Source organism: Periplaneta americana, chromosome 12, assembly GCF_040183065.1.
Source record: "Periplaneta americana isolate PAMFEO1 chromosome 12, P.americana_PAMFEO1_priV1, whole genome shotgun sequence".
NCBI classification, from domain to species: domain Eukaryota; kingdom Metazoa; phylum Arthropoda; class Insecta; order Blattodea; family Blattidae; genus Periplaneta; species Periplaneta americana.
Genome location: NC_091128.1, coordinates 169177822 through 169205188, shown reverse-complemented (window position 1 = coordinate 169205188; position 27367 = coordinate 169177822). Strand labels below are relative to the sequence as shown.

Sequence of the window (27367 nt, the reverse complement as noted above, 5' to 3'; positions counted from 1 at the left end):
TATTTAATTCAGCACTACTTAAAGTAATTTAGTGTCACCTCGTTTGGTTTATTGTTCTCGGGATTTTTCGCACCCTGGGGGCGTTTCCGCATAATGCGTGACCACAATCACACCCTTCATTTTTATTTTAATTATGCTTTTTAGCCAAAACTTCCGACCGGAACAATCAACACTGTTTGCAGCACATCGAACCTGCGTCATGTGACCGCCATAAGTTATTACGTCTCGTTCCGGAATACTAGAGTGGTCGGATTGTTAGAAGAAACATTACGTTTTAGTTGTATTGTGATTTAGATTGTGATAATTGTCATTGCCGTTATCACCATCATAATCTTCTTCTTCTTATCCTTCTCCTGCTGCCAGGTAAGCTTTTCAACCTGTTTTCATTGAATTCAAAATTTTTTCTGGGAATAATCTGTAGTACTCTTTCTACAGGGTGATCCGTTTGAGTATGGATAGAATAAAAACACTGTAAAACATTTACTACTGAACTTTATTTGTTGAAACTTTGTGGATACAACACTGAAAGATGGGAGATTCCTCAGAGCTCAACATGACCCCCAATGCTCACCCTGCACAACTCATAACGGTGATGCAATTCAGCTCATGTCCGTTGTAACATAAGAGGGGTGATTTGTCGAAAAGCTTGAGTAACTTTTACTCTCAGATCATCAATGTTCCTGGGTTTCTGTGAATAGACAATGTCTTTAATGAAACCCTACGCGAAGAAGTCAGGAAGGGTTAGATCTGGGGAGTTTGGGTAGGCCTACAAGCCAAGAGATAGCTGCTTCTCGTACTGGGTTTCGCCTGCGATCTCCTGCATGATTTTTTAACACAGAACCTGTTTCTACAAAATGTTCGATACCACAACATTATGGAATCGTATTTAGGTACATTACGCACACCATAATCACGTCGAAATTCCCTTTGAACTCTTTTAACACACTCAAATTTAGCGTACCAAAGAACACATTGTGCCCGCTGTTGATTTGTAGTAGCCATTTTAATCATCTACGATTTTCATTTGTCCTTTCACATTATGCATTGTTGATTGTCGTATAAGGAAACTCCCATCTTTTAATCATGATATAACCACAGTGTAGTATATACAGTCACGAAGATCAATATGTAATAAATATGCATCCATATATAGTTGCTAACCACTAGGATCGCTACTATCGCCTCATTACAGACAATACGAAATAGTACCTGCACAGTCTATTGTTCCTAGCAACCTCAACAACTCAAGCTTTTTTTTTTTAACACGTTTATTTGTCACGTACAATGTTTACATGATATATGACATGAGTTATATAACACTATTTATACTACAATACCTGAGATCTTGTGACACATTAATGACATAATAAACATTATTTTATGACATTACGCAAAAGAACAATTTGAAGTTTGTACTACGTTAAAATCTGCCAAACTATGACATTTATTTTGGCAATATATGAACATATGAAACAAAATACTGTAATACTAAAATATATTCGATCTTAAATCATTTTTGAAGGCTTCCATCACTATTTACAAAATAACTTTTGGAAACTACACCTACAGTTAATATGGTAGCAATTTAAAAGATATATGTATATACAGACGTGGACAAATTATTAGCAAAATTGGAGATTTTTATTATATATTTTTACAAACTATGATTCTTCAATTTAGACTACAGTTGACATCTTTGGGTATTTCCAAATTATTAGAGAAATCGAAGATTTTTATTTTATATTTTTACAAAATTTCACTCTTCAATTTAGACTACAATTGATATTTTCGCATATTTACAAATTATTAGCAAAAGTGAAGATTTTTTGTATATATTTTTTACAAAATTCGACTCTTCAATTTGGACTACAGGTGACATTTTGGATATTTCCAAATTATTAACAAAACTGAAGATTTTTATTATATATTTTTACAAAATTTTACTCTTCACTTTAGACTGCAGTTGACATTTTTGCATAATATTTACAAATTATTAGCAAAATTGAAGATTTTATTATATATATATATATATATATATATATATATATATATATATATATTTTTTTATAAAATTTGACTCTTCAATTTAGAATAGCCTACATTTGAAATTTTTGCATATTTCTATCTACTGTAATGATAGAAATATGCAAAATTGTCAACTGTAGTCTAAATTGAAAAGTCAAATTTTGTAAATAGAATTAATCATAAAAATCGTCAATTTTGTTAATAATTTGTCCACGTCTGTACATAGGCCTATATATTAACAGAGTACAATTAATTACGTAAATTATTCACATAATCGCCATATCTTTTTATACCAATTACTGAGTTTTATTTTCATATGTTGAGAATGTTTTTCTTATTTTCAATTATTAACAAATTGTTACGTCCTTTTCTTCTCAGTTTCCTTTCAGCTTCCATTAGTAACTTTTGTAGTCCAGCTATCGTTGGATTGTTGTCACTGATCATGTAGTGTAAGTATCCCATAATTATCCATGTTAGTGCGAATTTATTGCTGGGGGTGGGCATTTCCAGTTGAAGTACCATCCTTCGAAGGTCGTTCGGGTTGTCCGTGTGAGAGGCATTTATTAGTTTTCGACACAACCAAGACCATACTGCAGGTCGGCATGTTGTTAATCGATGGTGAAGAGTATCAAAATTGCCACAGTGTTGACATAGAGGTGAGTGCGTGATGTTATGGTGGTACTTTTTTGCTTCTGTGGGAACAATATCATTTACTACTTTATATGCACTTGTTTTCCAATCAGTTGAAATATTTGGTAGTGTGAAGATTTTCCATATTCTTTTCCACTTCATATTCGGGTATTTGGTCATAATGGAGGGAACGGTTTCTTTAACAGCTAATAATGACGTATATGTTTCCTTTGTGGTCATAGACTCAGGATCGTTGAGAAGCCGCTCTGGTATTTTATTCAGGCACATTTTTATCCTTCGGAATATGGGATGTTGCAAAGTAAAATCTATTAATTCAGATGTAATGGAATTTTTATATTTATTTTTCCTTTGCAGTGGTGTTTTAATGAGTATTATTATTATTAACTGCAATCAGACCGCATCCACCTTGTTCTGTCCGTTTCCACAGTTGAGATTTAGCAATTTTATAAATATGTCCTGTCCACAGGTAATAAGTAATTCCCAATTCCATGCGTTGAGCTACATCTTCCGGCAGAGGTATTATTTGTGCGATGTACCATAAATAAATTTATGTTCCATATTTTTTGTATCAGGTTTAAGTTACTAGTGAGCTGTTTCGAGAACATATAACGGATTGTGTTTATACTTCGTGACCAGCAAGAAATTTTTACTACTATCATAATAGCTTTAAAATAATAAATTAATATTATCCATACCCAAACAGACTAGACTGTATATATTTTTTTTCTCCTGCCTTTAGTAATATGAAAATGTTGTTTCTCCGCATCTTTTCGCTTATTTTATTTTTATAATAGGTTTATTTGCATTCAACTTCCTGTATTTTGTGTAATACAGTAATTGTAAATCGCAAATTTTAATTCTTTTTCTCCATTTTATTTATTTTATTGGAGCGTGAAACCTGATACTTTCATGGCATATTTAATTTCTAAAGTAGTCATTCAGGAGACATTCCATTTATGATTTAGTTGCTCAAGAGTTTCTGCTCCTTTTTATGTACCTTCCTCTTTGTCTCCGCCTACTTACCGTAAGTTATATGATATCTTAATATTGTCTATCATCTCATTTCTTTCTCTGCGCCGAACGTTTTCTTTTCTTTTCCGTTGACCATTTCTCCCAGTGCATTCTTCAGTAGACAGTTTCTTCTCAGCTATTGACCCAGCAAATTCTTTTTTATTTCTTCCTTATCTGTTTAGCATTATTCTTTCTTCATCCATTCTTTCTAGTACCTACTTCTTAATTTCATATTTTTTCTCCCATTTCACACTCTCCATTTTTCCCCATATCCACATTTCAAATGCTTCTAGTAGTTTCTCTTCACTTCGTCGTAATATCCATGTTTCTGCCCCATACAATACCACAAGAAGCACCTCACCTTAATTATTTTTCCATAGGACCGCAGAAGATGCTCTTTTTCTATTAAAAGCTTCCTTTGCGATTGCTATCCTTTCGACTTCCTGGCAGCAGCTTAGGCTTATGTTACTACTTAAAGTACACCTCAGGTATTTGAAGCTGTCCACTTGCTCTACTGCCTCATTTAGAATTCACAAGTTTACCTTCTTTATTTTTCTTCCGATAGCCATTGTCTTCGTCTTGTTTGCATTAATCTACATCCCATACTGCTCACAGCTGTCTTTTAACTATAGTAGCATATCCTTACGCCATATCATCAGCAAATCTTACGTACTTTATTATTCTTCCTCCTACTATCACCTCTCGGAAGTTGTGAAGGCCGAGGTTAGGTTATTTTACGACGCTTTATCAATAGCTTTGGTTATTTAGCGTCTGAATGAGATGAAGGTGATAATGCCGGTGAAATGAGTCCGGGGTCCAACACCGTAAGTTACCCAGCATTTGCTCGTATTGGGTTGAGGGAAAACCCCTGAAAAAACCTCAACCAGGTACCTTACCCCGACCGGGAATGGAACCCGGGCCACCTGGTTTCGCGGCTAGACGTGCTAACCGTTACTCCACAGGCGTGGACGAAAGGAAGTTGTGAAAGTAGTTCTTTAGTAAATCCTCCATGGGAGATTATAAGGTTTTTATCATTTACAGAAGTGATTCAAAGAAAATAGTAAATGTTGTAGATTGTCCTATTCTTTGAAAATTAAAATCTGGTCTAAGGCAAACTTGGCTAATTTCGCAGTACGCCTAATTTTGCAGTATCTCATATATTAATTAGTTGTGGAGTTGTCGTTGTTCATTTGAGCTTACAAAAAATACGGATAAATGTCGGAGATATTTCATGCAGGAAGGTCGCATTGCAACGCTTTCTGACGAAAGCTACACAACTATCTGCATTAGTAGTGTGTGTGTTTTCTGACATAGCGTGAATGAATTTGCAGTGTTGTGTTTCTGGACATTATATCGTCCAGATTTTCAGAACTATAAGTATTGCACTATGATTAATGAATTCTCCACATTCTTATGATTAATTTGAACCCTTGCTTGTTGTTTTATCTGATATAGTTTGTTCGTAATATGCTTTTGCCGGTACTCAGTTTCTTAACTAGTTTCCGTTAGTTGCCGGCGAACAGTTCGAGTGGCGCGCAGATTCGAACTTCCTTTAAAAAGCGCTATGGGATAAGTATGCGCCAGCCAGAAAATCTGTCCTACCGTAGAGCAGCAGCATCAACTCGCTCGAATTTGAACGATTTTTATGATGTGTTAGTAAGTGTGTATGAAAAACCAGAACTGAAATCCAAGCCTAATCTCATTTGGAATTTAGATTAAACAGGATTTTCATTGATTACCAAATTTAACAAAATTGTGTCCCCAAAAGGAGTAAAGTTTAGTCTAGTGATTAACTGCGACATGAAGGAAGTTTTTTTAAGCATTTTTAGGTTTAACTACAGACAGAGAACCTTAATACTGCGAAATTAGCCGAGTTTGCCTCATAGTCTATTACCGGCATATAAGTTCACTGTACAAGAACATAGTTCTTAGGAAAATATTTGGGGCTAAGCGGGATGAAGTTACAGGAGAATGGAGAAAGTTACACAACGCAGAACTGCACGCATTGTATCCTTTACCTGACATAATTAGGAACATTAAATCCAGACGTTTGAGATGGGCTGGGCATGTAGCACGTATGGGCGAATCCAGAAATGCATATAGAGTATTATTTGGGAGGCCAGAGGGGAAAAGACCTTTGGGGAGGCCGAGACATCGATGGGAAGATAATATTAAAATGGATTTGAGGGAGGTGGGATATGATGGTAGAGACTGGATTAATCTTGCTCAGGATAGGGACCAATGGCGGGCTTATGTGAGGCGGCAATGAACCTCCGGGTTCCTTAAAAGCCAGTAAGTAAGTAGTAAGTAAGTACAAGAACACAAAAGGCTTCCTCGTGGACTATGTATGAAATTCTTCAGACGTTTACCTTTTCGTTGTTGTGGGCAGGTAGACAGCATGAAATATCACCGGAATGTGTAAATTCTTTCGTCTACGAACTCTACTGATGACATCATCATAAAAGATTCTTAGTGCTTAGCAGCACTTTGACTGGTTGATAAAAATGCATCCTTAAAGAAAAGAGGTGACAGATTAGGAACTGGCTGTTACAAGTAAACCAGAACGTTTGTAAGTAACTAGATCCGGATACGCTGCAGCCTAAGAGGAGGATGCTGTGTTGGACGGTTGCCATGGTAAGTGAGGAACGATGTAATGCCATCAGCGAGGTTCGAACAAAGCACTCAGCTGAAGCGAGGTGTTTACAGAGTCGTTTCGTCAGTTTGTGCAATATCAATAATTGGCGAGCTTTTAGTTGCTGGTGGCGTCATCTAGTAAAAAAAAAAAATTATAAGGAAATTGAAGAGGAAGAAATTAAAAGCTTCATACAGTAGCAATCATCATCATCATCATCATCATCATCATCATCATCATCATCTTTGCTTGCCTGATTTTTATAAGAGATGATGTCGAAAAATGTTGTAGTAAACCAAACATTCATGATTAAGACATTAGGCTACTGGAAAGTTGGGAAAACTGTAGGAATAAAATATTTGAACGTGAGTGTTAATGAATATATATCAATTTATTTATTACCCTCAAATTACTTATGAATTTATCATAAACCATTCAGGCCATTAAATTATATACAGAGGTGTGAAAATTATTAGAATAATCTTAATTTTAAAGGTTTTTTAATAGTTCCTTCACAAATATTAATTGAATTGATGAATATTGGTATATAATATTACTATACTGATGTAGGATATATTTACTACTAAGAATGCCGGAAAGCATTGTTGTACATTGGTATTTTTCTTATTTTACAATTGTTATGGGAATTCAGAAATTATTATATTATGTTGGCGGAATTGGAAACGTCAAAAATTAATTAAGAAATGCTTTAAACAAATTGTTCTTTGCGTTTACATTGTTGTGAAGGTTCAAATGAACGTATACATCTGTTTTGTGCATATAATTTTTTATGTTTCCAATTCCGCCAACATAATATAATAATTTCTGAATTCCCATAACAATTGTAAAATAAGAAAAATACCAATGTACAACAATGCTTTCCGTCATTGTTAGTAGTAAATATATCCTACATCAGTATAGTATATATACCAATATTCATCAATTCAATTAATATTTGTGAAGGAACTATTAAAAAACCTTTAAAATTAAGATTATTCTAATAATTTTCACACCTCTGTACATATTCATTTTGTAACATTTATACTTATCCTTTGATAAATTTAGCTTCAGAACACTAGCCAATTAAAGAAATGACACTTCCGAATAGTTCATTCTCTACCTTTAAAACTCAAGAAAAAAATGTATTTTGCTAACAACTTCAAATTTAGTGTAACTCTGAAAATAGAATTGAGATTAGGACAAATGTTTTATATAAAATTTTTTGCTCAGAATGTCTTTGGAAATAAGCTCCGTGAGTGACGGTAAATCCTCGTGAATCGACCTGTGGTTATTGTATGCGCTTTTCAACCAACTGTTCCGAGGTTCGATTCCTAGTGTAGGCAGTGGAAGAAATTTATCTTCCGTCCACGGGACTGGGTGTTTGTCCGTTGTCCTGTGATTGTCTTGTGGTGTCTCTGGGACGGTTCTGCGTCATACCGGTCTCATGACCAGGGAGGCCTGCATTTGTGATGTGTTTAGTGCACGATCACAAGAATCTCTCCCCGCCCGCCAACCGCCGTGATGTAGAATCTGATAAAGGGAAAGTTTAAGCAGTGCAAGAAAGAAGAATTATACAGGGACATCATTTTATTTTTACTAACATTTCTAATATTAACCTGGCTTAATCAACGATTAAGAACCGGAAACACCGTTTGCTACCCCCTTCCATGACTGGAGTTCGATGATACTGGCGTAATATAAAAACAAATCACTTTACTTGGTATAGGAGGGAAGAAAAGTAGTTAATCCATTTACGTAAACTAGGAAATATCGCGATTTTGAGTTTGATAATTTTCATTAGGTTTTTGTTTAATCAAAGTACAGTACTGTATTAACAATAAGTGTTTTTTACTCACGAAGTGAGCTGTCCATGCGGACGTATTCATTATGCAGTGTATATTATACTGTCTACATCTCATTAGCGTACACTATAGAGAATGAAGTTAAATTGAAAAATAATCATAATATGGATATTTAAATACATTTTTGAAAATGGTGGCCGTTCATTTCGATACAGGCTTCAGTGCTAATGTGCATAGACTGTTGTACGTACATAATTGAAATGACCAGGTCTGTACTTCGTATCAGTAACTCATGTTGAAATAATTCTGTACCTACTCTATAAAAGAGACCTTACGTACAGTAAATTCAATCTTCACTTCTGTCCGATCCGAAAAGATAAAATTACTCAGACATGCTATCTACTGTCCGTCCAAATGGTTACGTCGCGGCATCGTAGAAAGGGAGGAAATCACGTGACAGTTAATTACTTAACGAGGCCCTTTTATTTAAGTTATTTTAAACAGTTATATGGGTATAATATTACGAAGACGTCCAATTCCTAACAGAAATTAATGTTCCCAGAAAAGAGCTAAGATAGCCCAGCCACTAGCATTTACAGAGAGGCGAATAGAAGCAGGTGGGGGAAACCGGGATGCGACGTAGGCAAATGGAAAATGATGCAATATTGAAAGCTCTTTCGTCACTGGAAAACGCGAACATATTTTTGGAACGTACTGTTTACTATGACCTTAAGGCTACTATGACTGTATATGCGGTCTTGGATCGGTGTGGAGGACGGTTGAACTTCATTAGTGGAAGGAATGGGAGTGAAGTACATTAAAAAACTCAGGTACAATGGAAATTGAAGTAAAAATAAAATGATGTCCCTGTAGAAGACTATTTTATTAAGCAATGTCATAATAATGAAAATGTGTGAATATTATTTATGGTGTACTTTTCTTGTTGCAGGATCGTCGCAGAATTTAAGGAACTTGCCCGGCGAGACCATCCGCTGTGCTCCCAATGTTTACAGGATTCAGGGACGACAAGAAAGGTAAGAAAAAAATTTCCCTTCGAAAGTGCTCTCTTTTTCTCTTCTTATTCTTCTTTTGAATGAATTGTTGAGGGTAAATTCAAGGAAAATTTATTAAAACTTACGCCAGCGAGCGTCTTTGAAAGATGATTTGAGACTGTGGAAAACAAAATACGAGTTGCATGGGCTACTTGTCCCTCTCTGCTGCTACTCCGTTAATGAAAAAAATATATATTGAGACAAAAGCCTAAAGATGGACGTAATCTGATAGGTAGGCCTACCACATTACAGGGGGGAAAAAGTGGAAAAAAAATTATTGCATCACTGAGAGTAAAATGGCCTCATTTGTCCACAGCATTCAAGATAACCATTCCATTTCCATGTGAGCTAATTATATTGTATTGTATTTGTTTACATTCTACAATATTCGTACATCGCTTCATAGCTAGAATGTGAAACAAGTTAAAAAAATTAATGGTAGGCTTACTATAAAATCTTAATTATGGTCACAGTCTAGTTGAAATGTATCAATGGTTTTACAATATAGTCTACTAGTACAACACAAGGGGTTAGTATCACTACTTAATACAGGGACATCATTTTATTTTTACTTCAATTTTACCTGAGTTTTTGAATGTACTTCACTCCCACCCCTTCTACTAGTAAACTTCCAACACAACCAAGGCCGCATACATGCAGTCAAGCAGTACTGAGCATAGTACGTTCCAGAAATATGTTCGCGTTTTCTAGTGACGAAACAGCTTTCAATATTGAATCATATTTTCGCACAGGTGCTGTCGTCCGTTTGCCTACGTCGCATCTCGATTTTCCCCACCTGCTTCTGCTCACGCCGCTGAAAAGGCTAGTGGCTGGGCTGTCTTAGTCTTGTCTGGAAACATTAATTTCTGTTAGGAATTGGACGTCTGCGTAATATTATGCAACTGTTTAAAATAACTTAAATAAAAGGGCCTCGTTAAATAATTAATTGTCAAGTGATTTCCCCCCTTTCTACGATCCTACGACATAACTACTTGTACGGACAGTAGATAGCATGTCTGAGTAATTTTATTTTTTCGGATCGGACAGAAGTGAAGATTGAATTTACAGTACGTAAGGCACGTTTTTACAGAGTAGGTACAGAATTATTTCAACATGAGTTATTATTACGAAGGACGAAACTGGTAATTGGAATTAGGTATAATAGTCTATAGTGCGGTAATATGCACAAAAGGACTGAACCCTGTATCGAAATGAACGGTCACCATTTTCAAAAATGTGTTTAAATATCCACGTTATGATTATTTTACAATTTAACTTCATTCTCTATATTGTACGCTAATGTACTGTAGACAGTATAATATGCACTGCAGAATGAATACGTCCGCATGGATAGCTCAGTTCGAGAGTAAAACACTTATTGTTAACATTGTACTGTATTTTGATTAAAGAAAAACCTAATGAAAATTATCAAACTCAAAATCGCGATATTTCCTAGTTTACGTAAGTGGATGAACTACTTTTCATCCCTCCTATACCTAGTAAAGTGATTTGTTTGTATATTAATGCCAATATCATCGAACTCCAATCGTGGAAGGGGGTAGCAAACGGCGTTTCCGGTTCACAACTTTTAAGCCAAAGGTATAGTCAGGTTAATATTAGAAATGTTAGTAAAAATAAAATGATGTCCCTGTATAATAAAGGCAAGCGACAGAAACATAAACACGGTCTTCTCGTGGGAACATAACAGCAGATGTATCCTGGCGTCTATCGCCGCTGTCAGCTGATTTCTATCACTTCTCTAGTCTTCTAATTAGCATCCGCGCTTATTAACGGGCTGTAGCGAGACGAGTCGGTGGCACCCACATGACTGCTACGCGGTAATGAGTGGCTGTCTCGAAATAGGGGCCATCGGTGCGCTGCGAGACAGATGTCTTCTGCTGTCGCTGCGAAGGACACCTTCCAAGCCCCGCGACACAAATCGAACAGCTTTATTGGAGGCTATGAAAATAATTATATGCATTTTAATAAGCCCTGAAATGGTGAACTAATACACATAGTTCTTTGTGAAAAAGTAATTTTACGTCGTCTCCTAAGTAGTGTCGGTTTTTTAAATGTCTGCCGTTTTTTTTGTAAGATTTAATGATTTTGTCTAGTTGGGAATGCAATTTACAGGACGCTATGGTTACTGAGTACTGTATATCAGCGTTTCTCAAACTTTTTTGAAGTGGGGACCGCTTTTTTAAGTCGGAATAGTTCCGCGGACCATCTTACTCTTTAGTATTAGTTTTTATTTATTTAACCTGGTAGAGATAAGGCCGTCAGACCTTCTCTGCCCCTCTACCAGGAGATTCCAACTACAATATGAACAATAAAATTACAATTAGTATTAAATTTATAATTACCATTACAAATAACATTACAATTAGTATTAAATTTACAATTACAATTACAATAAAATCAAAGTACGAAAAGATTACCTGAATAATTAAAGCTAATTTATCAACAGTAATCTCACCAGACGTTTTGATTTATCTAGAGAAAATCAAAACTCGAGTGGGTTTTAATTGACTATTACACGATTAGAAGAAAGTATATAAAGATTAGAAGTAACGAAGTACTCCAATACAATAAAATATTAATTGACTTACGAAAATACAACTGTCTTCAAGTGTATTATTGTACCATCTCAACATTACAAATATTACGCTAGATGCATGCTAGATGGCAGTAGTGTCTTTATACAGACACTGTAATGATTACTATTCAATAAATCTTAATATTAAACAATCTCTGATACGTGACTATCCATAATATCATATAGCAGAAGCTATAACATAACCTAACTAATATACACAAGTGTTAGAAAAGTTTTAATTAACGACGATGACATAAAAAATAAACATGAATAATTTTAAAAGGAATAATTATTGAATGTACAATTTTCAAATTTGAATGTGGTTGGTGGTTCAATTGATGTTATATTGGACGTGTGCATAATAGAAGTGGAACTCGTTGATTTAGGCCTACATGGTGTATTCAACTTATTCAGGATTTCCGAATGGTGCTCTTCATTTATTTGTAAATCGGATTTCAGAAGATGCATAGGTATGATCAGTGATTTTTATTAATTCTTGTTCTTGAATGCCAATGCGAGTCATATTTGAAACTGCTGTCCATCGACTGGAGTGGTTTGTAATTTTTTATATATTTTTGATGTCTAGACCAGCGCAGTTTCAAATGTTGGCAAACAAAGAAACAAATGCTAGGGACGCGATAAAATTAAACAAATGTTAGGGACGCGATCAAATTAAACAAATGCTAGAGACGCGATAAAATTGTGCGATAAGCAGCCATGATTGGTTGAAATACGTCCTTTCGTACCGTTTTATTGGTCAAAAGTAGTATGACGTAGTAAGAGTGTAATAGTCATAGAGAAACAAACAAACAAAGAATATTTTATATTTACTGAATTAAAAATTAAATCTAGAATAACAAAATTGTATAGTGATGAAATTACTGAATATTGAAATATTTTGTGATAGATTAAAGAAACTATTTACAAGAAATCAATTACTGACCAAGTGCCTAGTAACTTTCGTTTCAATTCAATTTCATTTCGACAGTCCCTGATGCTAGCAGGTAGCGAATTCCAGAGTCTTGGCAGGGCTATTGTAAAAGAGGATGAGTATGAGGAGGTGCGATGGGATGGTATTGTTAGTATTGTTTCATGACGAGAGCGTGTGTTCAGATTGTGGTGGGAAGAAAGGTAAGTGAAGCGAGACGACAGGTACGAAGGAATAGAAGAGTTCAAGATTTCGAAGAGAAAGAGAAGTGAATGTAAATTTCTTCTCTTATCTAGTTTAAGCAAACCTATTGCTTCTAGGGATGGGGTAATATGATCATATTTACGAACATTGCTTGCAAAACGTACACACAAATTATGAGCACGTTGAAGTTTCATTTTGTTGTCGCTGGAGAGGTCAGTCAGTAAAATGTCCGCATAGTCGAAATAGGGAAATGCAAGTGTCTGCACAAGGGACTTTTTTAAGCAAGAGGGGAGATGAACATTTATCCTTTTTAGCACTCATGTTCCCTTCGAAAGCAAAATATCATTTTTGTAGTATATTTTAATATCAATATACTTATATTTTAAAATAGAATTACTTAATTTAATTTAATTAATTTTATATTAGTGTTAACTAATTAAGCTAATGTTAATAGAAGAAAATTCATTTTTGTTTCTTTAAGGCTATTAGAGTTTGGATAATCTTTAACTTATTAACTAAGAATAAATGAAAAAAAATGTTGGTACTCACATTAATGAGATGAATGAGTCTGCTGATTCTTGCACAGTTGTTCTATATTTGGACGTATGCTGGTAAGCTTAAGTCGGAGATCGTCACATACATCGAGTCGAATTTCGGTAGCTACTTTCTTTTAATTAGAGTTTGTGATAACCCTTTCTCACACAGATACGTAGAAATAAACTGAATTATAATTTCTAAAGCACAATTGTACAGTTCACTGTATTCTCTTTTCACTTGTGATGAGGTCCAGAAATTAACCATACCTTCCGCTTGGAATTTCATTTTAAGTCCGGTCTCATTCGAGAGTTCAATTAACTGTTCTCTTTCACTCAATGAAAGTTTATTAGTTTCAATATCGCAATGAAAGTGATCACGAACCCATGAAAATTCGTCATATTTACTTGAAAAATAAGTTTTAAATTGTGACCTCAGAGTTACATTATTGGTGTACGACGTACAGTACGTGACCATTTCAATGTGCAGACTGGGTTTCGGCAAAACTATTAAGAAAGTCATAAATACATGAAAAGGTTCGGTCCTCTGTTGTGAATTCGGGTGGTCCCTGGCTGGGTTACAGGGGCGGCGCCAGATGTGCAGGGAAAAGATGGCGAAAAACACCACATTCATAGTGCTTTATATTCCTCTTTTGTTGTTGAGAGTAGAGTGGAAAGTAAGTAGACGAATAGAGTCAGTACTGAGAGAAAAAGTGAAAGACGATTGCCATGTGTATTTTTCTTCTGCCTTTTTTGAAGGACCACAAGATCAGACCTCGAGAACCACAGGTGGTCCGCGGACCATAGTTTGAGAATCATTGCTGTATGTGATCACATAACGCCGTCCTTCGCAAGTCTTTGTGGCTCCGATTTAAAGAACGTAGAACTTTACACTCTGTCTTTACTTTTTCGAATTCTGCACACTTCAACATCAAATTACCTTTCTTCTCGTTTCTCTTATCTATACTTTAACCACGACGTAAATACCAGATCACTTATCTGTGGCACGCTAAGTATACCTATTCATAGAACATCTTGTTATTCATCATCTTTTACAGTATCCACCTCGCGACAATGGAATTCCTTGTCACAAAGTATTAGGAGCTGCAAGACAATAAACATTTTTAAAAACAGGTTAGAGGTTAAACTTCTTAGCAATTCACTCCAATCATACTGACGTAAACTATCACTGACTACATTGTTACTTCTTCCTTTAGACATCATCCTGACAGCGCTGTATTTTCAAAATTTCTCATAATAACCTTTTTCTGTTATCTAACATTATGTGGAATATATTAAAATTCTATGTATTTTAGCTTAATTCTGCTACACAGTTTATATTCCATTGTTTAATATTCATAGTATTTTGCTGTTTAATTCATAAATAACTCTTATATACACGTAACTTTTATGTATATCAAATTGTTGAATTCTTTGTAGCTTGTAAGTTCATACGTATGTATGTATACTTTTTGCTGGTTGAGTGGAAGAGAAGGCCTTACGGCCTTAACTCTGCCAGCTAAAATAAATTATTATTATTATTATTATAATTATATGCCAGTTGTCAATTATTAAAACAAAGAATATAAAGTGGAGGTGATAATGTTTGAGATTGCAGTCATTCTAAACCAGCACTAAGATTACAAAGGTATTTGCGCGGCTCGAAAAATATGTGAAGTCGAGAGTGAAGGTGTCGTTAGTGAGCGTGTACCTCAATGATGGTTTCGGCGTTTCAGTAGTGGAGAAAGAGACATTAAAGACTTACAGCGTGTGGAATATTGAGAATACATGCAGAGTTTTGGAAGGAAATTCACAAAAGACTACTCATAGGTTGTCAGAAGAACTTGGTGCTTCAAAATATACAATATAGTCACTGTAAGGTGCTTAGAAAATCATAAAGAAGTTGTAAATCTGTACCTCATGAATTGACACCTGAACAGGCTCAACGCAGAGTAGATATCTGTCTTCAGCTTATCGCTATATCCCATGGATGATAGATTGATTAGGGAAATTGTTATTTGTGAAGAAAAATGGATATATTACCGCAACACTTACACATACACTCACCGTAGTACAGGACAGTCGCCCTCGGTAGCGTAGTTGGTATAGCGCTGGCGTTCTACAGTATGTTCGAGGTTGCGGGTTCGATCCCGGCCGAGGTAGATGGTATTTAAGTGTGTTTAAATGCGACAGGCTTATGTCAGTAGATTTACTGGCATGTAAAAGAACTCCTGCGGGACAAAATTCCGGCACACCGGCGTCGCTGATAAAACATTCTGGAGTTGAGAACGTCGTGAAATAAACCATAATTTTAAGTACAGGACATACCACATGTTGACTCATAGATAGGTGGTCGATTTGGATGAGTTTCGATAAAAACTCCCAGTGAGTTACACTTTCAAAATTCCACCAGAAACATAACATTGTCCACACCTGTGGAGTAACTATTAGTGCGTCTGGCCGCGAAACCAGGTGGCCCGGGTTCGATTCCCGGTCGGGGCAAGTTACCAGGTTGAAGTTTTTCCGGGGTTTTCCCTCAACCCAATATGAGCAAATGCTGGATAATTTTCAGTGCTGGACCCCGGACTCATTTCACCGGCATTATCACCTTCATCTCATTCAGACGCTAAATAATCTAAGATGTTGATAAAGCGTCGTAAAATAACCTACTAAAATAAAAAGAAAACATAACATTACTTTTGGGTTCAACCGATTTCATTTAACGACGGTTTTGGCAGGCGGCGGGGATCGAGCCACTGTCTTGAGGTGTCAGGGTTGCGGTAATATACCCATTTTTCATCACAAATAGCAATTTTTCTGATTAATCTATCATCCATGGGATTAGCGATAAGCTGACGACAAATGCCGAAGTGGTGTGAAACTTGAAAATGGGTCACATTCCTGCCATCTATCCGCAATATGCGGAACCCGAATCACACAAGAAAAGTGGGTAGGCGTTGGATACAACATATTGTTTCGAACTACAACTTCTCTGGTGTTAGATAAACGTGCAATTAGCCACGTATTGTCAATAGACTACTCGTTTTAAAAGAGATTAATAAAGCTTACAAACTGTTGTTACCGGCAGCCGGATAACTTGAGTTTCTTTCGAACTGCATCAGAATGCTTGCTGCTTTTATTTATATAGCGAAAATAGTGTTGTGCAGCAAATATGATGATGTTCGCTTGATGGAAATTAGATCAATGTTTCTTCTCGCCAATGTCCCTGTGGGTGTGAGACAGCCTCCTACATCCCTGGGATCTGACCTTGAAATTTCACCTTCCCTGACCCTTGCAGTCAGACTGGATCCATCTCTTTCGGTGCCGACGCCCATTTAAGACAGCGGATCACAAAAGGATTCATGCACCCCGCCTGTTCATTAACGTAAGACGTCGACGATTATTCCTTGCATATTTGCAGTTTTTCTCATCCGCATTACACTTCTCACACTGGGAGGGTATTGCGGTGCAGGGAAAGTTGAATCAGGAAATGCGCATTTTAAGATCACTGATCGCCACCGGTGTAGCTAAGGGATCATGAGCTGGGATTGTGATCTGCGGCTACTCTCACGCGTGGCATCGAATCCTGCTCGAGGTCACGGACAGGAGAACGCGAATTCGATTATGCGCACTGTTCAAAACATACAGAGGTGAGCCTGTCTGGAGAGAAATAAAAAATAGGTTGCAGCCGCCAAATTACTCTTCAAGGAACGACCACTCATATAAATTGAGGGAAAGAAGACAGAGGACGGACACTGGAAAGTTTCCTTTTCTCAATCGTACTATCAGGGACTGAAATGCTTTACCTGCAGACTTACTAAAGGCTTTACCAACAACCAAAAATGTATTTAAAAATAGGTTTAAGGACTTTACTAATAGACGGTAATTATACACAGTATTTAAAGGGTGTAAATGATATGTTGTTATTGAAGTGTTGTATCAGTGAAGAATTATGTTGTGGCAGTGAAGTGTGTAGTGTAAGTGAAACGTGTTCCTGTCAGTGAAGCTTTATAGTTTATAGTGGCAGTGCAAAGTATTTGAACAGTGAAATGTTTTTGAAGCGTTAGTGAAATCAGGATAGAATCAGTGAAATGTGTCGTAGTTCCAGTGCAGTGAGTGAGTTGACAGCGAAATGAGTGTAATGTTGAAAGGTACTTGTGCAGATATGAACATATCATACTCGTGGGTTTTAGTTCGATCTTAGTTTTAAGGTACAAATTAGATTTATTTCAAATGTTATTTTAAGTGATCGTTTCATTTAATTTAGGATATTCCCTGTTGTTGTTGTTGTTGTTGTTGTTATTATTATTATTAATTATTGTTAGTATTAATTATTAATATTATTATTAATTGTATTTTTAATTATTAAGTTTATTATTGTCATTATTGAGTGTAATTAGTTACCACTGCCACCGGGTATATACCCATTGCAGTGTGAATAAATACACACATACATACATATACTTTTTCTTAACGGTAAAGCGAATGTGGGATAATATTACGGCGAATCCCAGGATGATCTTTCTTCATATCCTTCTGTATTTTGTGTTTCCTAATGTATTGGACTGCCTCCGTGGTTTGGTGGCCAGCATGCTGGCTTTCAGATCTGGAGGTCCTGGGTTCGATTCCCGTGCTTGGCTCTCGGGGAATTTTCCTTGAAGAAGAGAAGTCTGGAAATTTGTGTGATTGCGAGTGTGCCAGGTTATTAATTAACCAGACTTCAAATAAAACAATAAAATACAATATGTCATGAGTAGAGCTAGGATTTTTATACTCTAAAATTCACCAAAATATGCAGTATAAAGTGTGCAGTTATAACCTAAAAATTGCAAAAATATCCTCTATAATAAATACGCCATAACAAATTTAATTTTTTTTTTTTTTTTTTTTTTTTTTTTTTTTTTTTTTTTTTTTTTTTTTTTTTGGAGGTATAAACTATACCTAGAATGACAAACAGAAGAGAAAATTGTGAAATTTAAAGGATTTCAAGGCATATAAATATTATTTAAAAATAGTAATTTATTTTCATAAACTCCCATTGTATCTGTATTATAAGATCTGAGTTGCAATGTGCAGTGAATACCTTGTGCAAATTTTCAAATGAAAATGAATGTCTGTTGTCAGTTTTGTATATAGAAAAGCCTTTTCTACTTCTACTTATAAAATTGGAGGAAATTTAAAATGAACAATGTCACTTGACTCTAATTCTTTCGCTGGCTCTCAGACACACCCTCTTCTTTCTAAATTTTGACAACAAAGTAGTTTTCCCTATTTCCACACCCAATTGCTTCAAGTGAGATGCCTAGCCTCCCCCTTTTTTTCAACTGCGTGAAAACAATAGACAAATATTTGTCGTGACTGGTGACCATTTAGGGTCAAGTCCATTTTGCACATTCCACAGAATAGGGGAAGAAGGAAATATTAAAATTTTACCAGAGGAAAAGCTAAGAAAATAATTATAAGAAATTCAAAGCACGAAGGAAACGAATATTGGATTATACATGTGTATAAAAAGCTTCAAAAGGTAGAAATATGCTGAATATGACCAGTAAATCATTAAAATAGGCTCTATCAGGACAAAATTGCCAAATAATATGCTCTTACAAAATACCTTGATTTAACTATTTTTCCCATGAAATGGATTTCTGTATACCTTAGCAACACATTGACCTGATAATAAAGAATATGTTAAATCATGAAATTTCTAAATCATGAAATTTCTAGCCGTAATCGTGACTATTTCTCTGGGCAGAAACGTGGACACACGTTTTACCAACCAACCAACCAACATCTTGTTGCAGTGAAAGTCTATATGAACGGAGATAAAGCTGACTTGCTTTTGACTCCTCCTTTAATTTATAATCACTTTGAAATTGTTCATTCTAGTTCTTCACTCCTTGATGTCAATCCATGATGAATTTGTGAAAGATATGGCTGGTATAACTTGGGTTGTATTGTTTATGATTGATGATTAAACTTCTGTAGCAGAGGATTTGGATGATTTTTCAATGTTTGTATAAATTTGAGCTTTAAATTTTCCGAAAACTCTTCAATTGATGCTATGTCCAAAACTTCATGTAAAAATTTATTGGATGTTGTGTGATCAGCTCCAGCAATTGTGCGCAGAACTGTTCTTTGTACACCACGCAGTGTTCTCAGTAGAGACCCATTGACAGATGACCAAGCTGGATATGCATATAGGAGGCTAGCTCTGATTATTGTTATATAGAAAGTTTTCTTAGTCCACAAACTCAGCGATGGCGACTTGAATAAAGGATACAAACGTCGAAACATAGCATATCCTTTGGCAGACGTTTTACCGTCATATTGCTGACAAGTAACGCTATCTATGAGGTGAACTAGAAAGCTTTAGGAGAATCTAAACAGTTAACAATGAATTTAAAAAAAGTATCAACAATGCTTTTTAATTTTGTGTTATTTTAGCCACTGCCCTATGAAACGCGATATTAAATACAAAAAAAAAAAAAATCAATTGACTGTAGAAGGAACAAAAATGTGAAATTTTACAAAACAGATGAAATTACAAGTAAGAATTTTATTTGATTAATTCCTTTGAAACTACAATATTAAGAAAGTAGAATAGTTGATGGTGGATTTCGACGTATTTTTTAGTCCCTTAGCATTTTCCTTTATAACATGTTCATGTTAAATCCCTGTGTAGGCTACAGTAAACTGTGTTACGCAGAGAATACAGTGTGATTTTCTCGGTACAGGACGTAAGATTTAACATTACCATAAGAAACCTGTAGGCTATGTATAAAAGCAATGAAGAAAATAAATAAGCTAAACAGTAGGCAATGTTTAGAAATTAGAAGCCTTGGACAATTTGTAAAACAACTCTTTGACTTAGCAACCGTAAGTCATTATTCTTTTGTTCTACAAAGTGTCAAAGCCTGCTAATTTCTAAACATGACTCTCTGATTAAGTTATTTCTTCATTGTGTTTATACATACAGAGTATCCCAAATTGATGTATACACTCTTTGAAATACTACTTCACAGCAAAGAAATGAGTTAGAAATACTTTTTTTTTGCGGTTTATGATTCAGAAGGCAGTGGAAAGCATAGAAACATGTTCATCTGTTTATAAACAAACATGGCGGTGCAATTGTCATTCGATGAACGTAAGTGGGTACTGAAATGTTATTGGAAAGTGGAGAATGTTGTTGAGGTTAAACGACGTTGGAGGGTTGAATTTGGAACATAACCACCAACAAGGTTAACTATCACAAGAATCCGAGACAAGTCTGAAGTCGATGGAACGGTGCAAGATGTGTTGAAAGGGCGGTGCGGAAGAAAGAGAAGTTCCACCGATGACGAGAGTGTTGATGCAGTCATGCAGGCTTTTGCACAATCTCCAAAGAAGTCAATGAGGCAATGTTTTCGTGAAATTGGTATCAGTAAATCCAGTGTTCATCGAATTTTGCGAGCTCAAAAATGGAAGCCTTACATTCTGAGACTTGTCTATGTACTAAATGCGGACGACCCAGAGATGGTTAGGACGAAGAGGAAGTGCTGCGGAGTTCCCGCCTCGATCTCCGGATTTAACCCCTCCAGACTTCTACCTATGGGGAGCTCTAAAGGACACAGTGTACGCCACAAAACCACAATCACTGGAGGAACTGAGAGTTCAGATTGAACATGCCTGTAATGATATTCCATTAGCAACAATCCATTTGGTATGTCGCTCTGTCTTACATCGTTGTTGGGAGTGTACTGTGGCGAAAGGGGTCCATTTTTAACATGTACGGGCTTAAAAAATACATAACCGCAAAAATCGTATTTCTGTCTCATCTCGTTGCTGAGAAATAGTGTTTCAAAATGTGTACATCAATTTGGGACACTCTGTACTTAGGATTCTTATGACAATGTTAAATCCTATATTCAGTGCTAAAAAATCCATGGTGTAGTCCTACATATCCTATAATATTATGTAAGTACATGTTTCTTTAAATGGTTTAAACAAATCAAGTCACTCGTTGCCTAACAACTGTAAAACAAAAGACTACCGGACAAATATATATGCCTACATTTTAAGCACGAGAGTAGAAATAATAAACACTGGGTCTCTCTCCTAAAAACGACATTCATTTATTTAAACCACGGTAGGAATAGTTAAATTTTCACGCTTTTTCGGTGAAGATTTTTGGGATCACACCGTGTACTGGAACTTAAATTCTGTTTCTGAACACGATCGCTATGAAAGCCTAAAGTCCTATCCTCCGCTTTTTGTTTTATTTCTATAGAACCGCATAAATGCAATGGTCAACTTTGACTTTTCAGGTGATGTTTAATTAAATAGGTGCTATAATTGGAGTTTTTTCTGCGTGGAAAGTATTGCGATAGTCTATATGGGAGGAAAATAAATCTCTGCTTCCCTACAGGGAATCAAACTCGGTTCCGCTAGATTTATAGTCGTTAAGACTGCCACGTAAGCAAGATAGGAAGATCGTCACGTCTGCTTGCTTGTATTTCTCGATTTCTGTTTTACACCAATATTAATATAATAAAGTAGAGTCTGTCTACGTTTTCCCTTAAGTACATACAATTGCTGGAAGTTCTTTATCTTGTAATTATCTTCCTAACAAGCGGCTCCGATCAAAACGGCCATCACCCGCAAGTTAAAGGGAGGCGGATATAAAAGTGAGACAGTCTTTTACTAGCTGGAGCGCAGTTCTCTTCAAAAGAAGCGGAAATTGTGTTATTGGGGAAAATTAAGGAAGTGGTTATTACGAACTCGAGGATTTGTATAAAAAAAATCTGCCAATAATGGCAAAAGGAACCGTGACAGTGTTATCGCACTTCTTTGTTTTAATATTGGGGTCGTATTCGCTCGTCTCGCAATTACAGTACTGGGATTTTAATCAAAAGTTCGTAGGTTCAGACCTGGACGAGGCGATGGCTCCCTTGGTAGCTAGGTTGGCAGTGCACTGGCTTGCTGCGACCTGAGTACCGAGTTCAAATCCCAGTTTCGGCGGGACAAACTCGGCTAATCTCGTGGCAAGTCTAATTTCGTGATATTTCTTATTAAATTTACCACGAAATTATACCAGCGACAAGTGTAATTTTGATGATATATAGTACGTCCGCTCAAATGAGAGCCACTTGCACCTACCTTGAGCGGGAGGCGTCAGGTGTTTCAGTCTGGAAGCACGCGGCTGGTTGTTGGTACGCCAGCGCTGTTGACAGATCTAAGTCGGTGCTCCGAGAACAAGTTCATATAACTTAATATTTGGTTTCAGACGAGCCCGGAAATATGAGTATAATACAGTTAGCTCAGAACGTGGCAGAGGACAGTAAATGTATATTGTGGCTTATAATATAAATCAAAAATAAAATAGCTTCAACCCCAAACTTCTCAATTCAATGCGTAATAAAACACAAGCAACCCAATATGAGTTTCCGTATCAAAGAAACACTTTAATGGAACTATTACATTTAATGAGATTTAAATAAAAATTCATGGATCTCAACCAGCAACAATGGAATCATTACGAATACGGGTGTGGCTCGTATTTACGGAATATAGAGTATTATCGGCAACTGGGTTATGAAGAAGTATACTTAGGCGAAACATGGTATGATACCCATGACGGAGTAAAGTGTCGTTGGTGAGATGGATCATGTTACTGTGATAACAATTTTTCTTCAGGCAAAGGACAACGAATAGTAATTTTACATGCAAGGGGAAGAAATGGTTTCATTCAAGGAGCATTCATTATTCGTTACCCACAAAAGTATGTGTGATGCCCCAGTTGATTACCGTGGGACTATGAATTCTAAAATCTTTGAAGAATGGTTTGAGGAATGTTCGCTAAAACGACTGGAAGAACCGTCTGCCATCATTATGTATAATGCCCCATACCATTCCCGTATTGTAAATCCTGTACCTACCACTAGATCAACAATAGAGATCATAATAAACGTGAAAATAACTTCCCTTTGCCCACGACAACAAAGTTGCGTCTGCTACAAGAGATAAAACGTAGTCATTACAGAAAAAAAGATGTATGTAATTGACGAACTATCATCAAAATACGGCCATGTTATACTACGACTGTCCCCCTACCATTACCATAGAATTCATTTAATCAGAATTTTGTGTAATTTATTTAAATAGTGATCAACAGACTTTGAATAGGAGGTGTTCGTGTTTTATTTCTGTATTCACAAGACGCACACGAAGGTTCACTCCAGTCTTCAGAAGGGAGAGATGGCAACGCAGCGTTGTTTACATGGAACCTGTTCAGAGTCGCGTGCCTACTTGCTCCCTGCGGTAAGTGGGTCCAATCGCACATTCCAAGTGGCTCTCATTTGAGCGGACGTACTATAGTATAAATGGCAAAAAATATAGGGTAAAGGTGCCTAATTCCGTGATACCCCTAATCCCGTGATAAAATCTCAATTGACTGCCATGGGGTTGTGGTCTCTGACTTTTAAATTTTTTAAATATCTAACAGATGCCAGGAGATGTCTTCTTTTCAATTCTATTGACTACCGCCTCTTGAATAGAAGCAGTCGACTGCAGAAGCTTTTGTTCAGTGGAAGGTGGTTGACCAGTAAGTTTTTCTTTCTCTTGTGACCGCTTCTGAAGAAAAATGTTGTATTTGAGGTAAGAATTAATATAGCATTATAAAAATGATATATTACTGTTGACAACCCTCATGTAGCAGCCACTCGAAATCTTCCAAACGAAATTGAACATTGCATCAAACAATTACCAATTACCTTCGATTGCTCTGAACGTATTTCTTCTCAAAAACTAAGAAAAGCATTGCGTGAAGATTCTTTTCATCAATGGAACAAATTGAAAAGTAAAGGTTTGGGAGTTGTTTTCTATTCTCACTGGAAGAAAGGTAATTCGTGGATCTCAACCAAAAAGAGACTTTCGAGCAGTCAGTGGACGCAAGCCATTAAGATGAACTGTAATACAATACCTGTACGTACTCTCCCTGGTAGAACTCTTGACTCAACCCGTTGCAGAAGATGCGACGAGCAAGAAACGCTTCCTCACGTCTTGGGTTTCTGCCATCATGGAGAATTGCTCCGAATCAACAGACATAATACGGTTCGTTCTCTCATCGCAGCTTCAATCCGTCAGAATGCTTCCTATGAGGTTTATGAGGAGGTTGGTTGCGTCTCTTCAGATGGCTCTACTAGACGGGCTGATATCATCATAATTGATCGGCAGAAGGATAAGGATGTCATTCTTGATCCCACAATCCGTTTTGAGATGCATGAGCAACAGCCACAAGAGGTGTGTCGTGAAAAACAAGTCATATATGAGCCTTGTTGTCAGCATCTTGGAGCACAATACCACATCACACATTGGACAGTTTTTGGGCTCATGTTCGGTGCCCGTGGCACGATCCCACGTGAAACTTTAAATCAACTTAAACAATATAAAATTTCTGATGCAACGATTGATGCCATAGGATCTCACGTGTTAAAATCATCCTTAGCTATAATTAGTAATCACTTGTACCCAACAAAATTTTTATTGTAAATGATTTCCTACGTTTTCTTATCTTAATGTTTTTTCTTTTTCTTTCCAAGTGTCACAAAATTGTTTTGTTTACTTATTATTCTTTATGAATTGATTAGTAGGCCGATCTATCGAACGGTATGATCACATATCACCGTCCTTCGCAAGTCTCTCGTGGCTCCGACTTAAAGAACGTAGAACTTTACACTCTTTGTCTTTACTCTTTCGAATTCTGCACACTTCAACACCAAATTACCTTTCGTCTCGTTTCTCTTATCTATACTCTAACCACGACGTAAATACCAGATCACTTATCTGTGGCACGCTAAGTATACCTCTTCATAGAACATCTTGTTATTCATCATCTTTTACAATATCCACCTCGCGTCAATGGAATTCCTTGTCACAAAGTATTAGGGGCTGCAAGACAATAAACACCTTTAAGAACAGCTTAAAAGATAACCTTATTAGCATTTCACTCCAATCATACTGATTTAAACTATCACTGACTACATTGTTACTTTTTTCTTTAGACATCATCCTCATTGTGCTGTATTTTAATTGTCTCGTAATAATCTCTTTCTATTATCTAATATTATTTGAAATATATTAACATTCTATGTATTTTAGCTTAATTCTGCTACACAGTTTATTTCAGTGTTTAATTAATAGTTCATAGTATTTTGTTGTTTAATTCGTAAATAACTCTTGTATACATGTAACTCTCATCTAAATCAAATTGTTGGATTCTTTGTAAGTTCATGCATATGTATATACACTTTTTGCTGGTTGAGTGGAAGAGAAGGCCTTACGGCCTTAACTCTGCCAGCTAAAATAAATCATTATTATTATTATTATTATTATTATTATTATTATTATTATTATTATTTAGGGCGGCTTTTGTTTCTACAAATTATCTATCTGAATCAATGTGTATGATTATTTAAACATTATGAAACAATAATAATGCTACAGAAGTTTTCCCATTTTCGGATTTATTTTCATATTTCTCCTTCCTGGTTCACTCGACCAGTGATGCCAACGCTAAATTGTGAAAATTAATGTCTACGGAAGAAAATAGTTCGTGTAAATAATAATATAAGTAAGTTATAGAAAACATCAGCTATAATTATAATAGGGCATATGTTTAAACTTCATTACTGCTGTTGTTAGGAATATAAATAATGAGAAATAATTGTGTTATAATTCAATTTATTCAAATTTAAATTTGTATTGAATTTAACTTTCAGTTTATTTTGTTTATAATATATTAATATGTAATATGTATTTCTCATTTCCTTACCTGGAATATTTAATTCAATTTTATTATTAACGGTAATATACCTCTTTTTGGTTTCAGTTAAAAAATAAGGATAATATTTATGCACCATACACCAAAATGTATAATAAAATATACATTATATTAGAAAAGTAAGCTAAGTAAGCTCCTTTTTTGTCTAATTATTTATGTTATTATTTTGCTCCTGTTTTTAGATTATTTTTGTCTTTGTGAAATATTATGTAAATTATTTTTTTTTTTATTTTTATTTTTGTGTTAAAATTAATTGATTGTTTAGTTATACAAGTATTTTCTATTAAATTTGTCACTTAGGCCATGTTTCTATGTTGTAATTTCTTGCTTAATTCATATTAAAACAATATACCATGACTTTAATGTGTTTTTCAAAATACACGTTTGTTTTCTGAGCAGTTAATGAGGATTATTTTAGCATCACGGAATTAGGATATCACTCACGGAATTAGGAAAACACTATCACGGAATTTTGATCCCTGTCACGGATTTAGGAGCCACTGTGTAACAATGAAGAATCATATATTATATATCAAACTTGTGAAACTGTTGACACTGAATGTTGTAAAAACTGTAGTTAAAGGTCCAAATAACGTCATTTAGGTGTTATTTGAAAATTGTTATTACAATTTTGGCATAAATATAGGCTTTATTAAATATGTCACGGAATTAGTCAACCTTACCTACTATGAGATAGATTTTGTTCATTTCTCTCTTGCAGTGACGCGAGTGATTTTTTTTTAACAAATTGAAGAGTTATGAGATCTATAGCTTTGAATTTGTGAGTGAATTCACCATCCAATCTCCTTTGTTAAATGAAGAGTTTTTTTGCTGTGTATTGTGGTCCTAATAAGTTTTCAGTGGTAAGTACTGATATTGTATACTTCTCGGTGAAAAATAGATGCCTATCAATGCACTGATTATTATGTAACAGAGCCTTATCTTGGGAGATCATTTTCTTGGCGTTTTTTTCCATTCCACGTGGCCATTTTTCTCTTTAAATTTTTTCTATGCTATAACAACACTTTCTAGTGGAAGAAATATCAAATGCATGAAACGTAAAGTATTTGTGTGTTCATAGCACATCTGATATATTGCGCATGTCGGGAATGTTGC

At 35.6% G+C, this 27367-nt stretch overlaps 1 protein-coding gene across 2 annotated transcripts in view; it reads left to right on the top strand.

Annotated features, from left to right (window-relative positions):
* LOC138711163 (uncharacterized) overlaps window positions 1-27367 on the top strand; it is a 1508851-nt gene that overhangs the window by 482886 nt on the left and 998598 nt on the right. For both annotated transcript variants that reach the window (XM_069842515.1, XM_069842516.1), the window contains exon 2: window positions 9071-9155. The gene's annotated coding sequence lies outside the window, so the exon portion shown is untranslated. The remainder of the gene's footprint in view (window positions 1-9070; window positions 9156-27367) is intronic.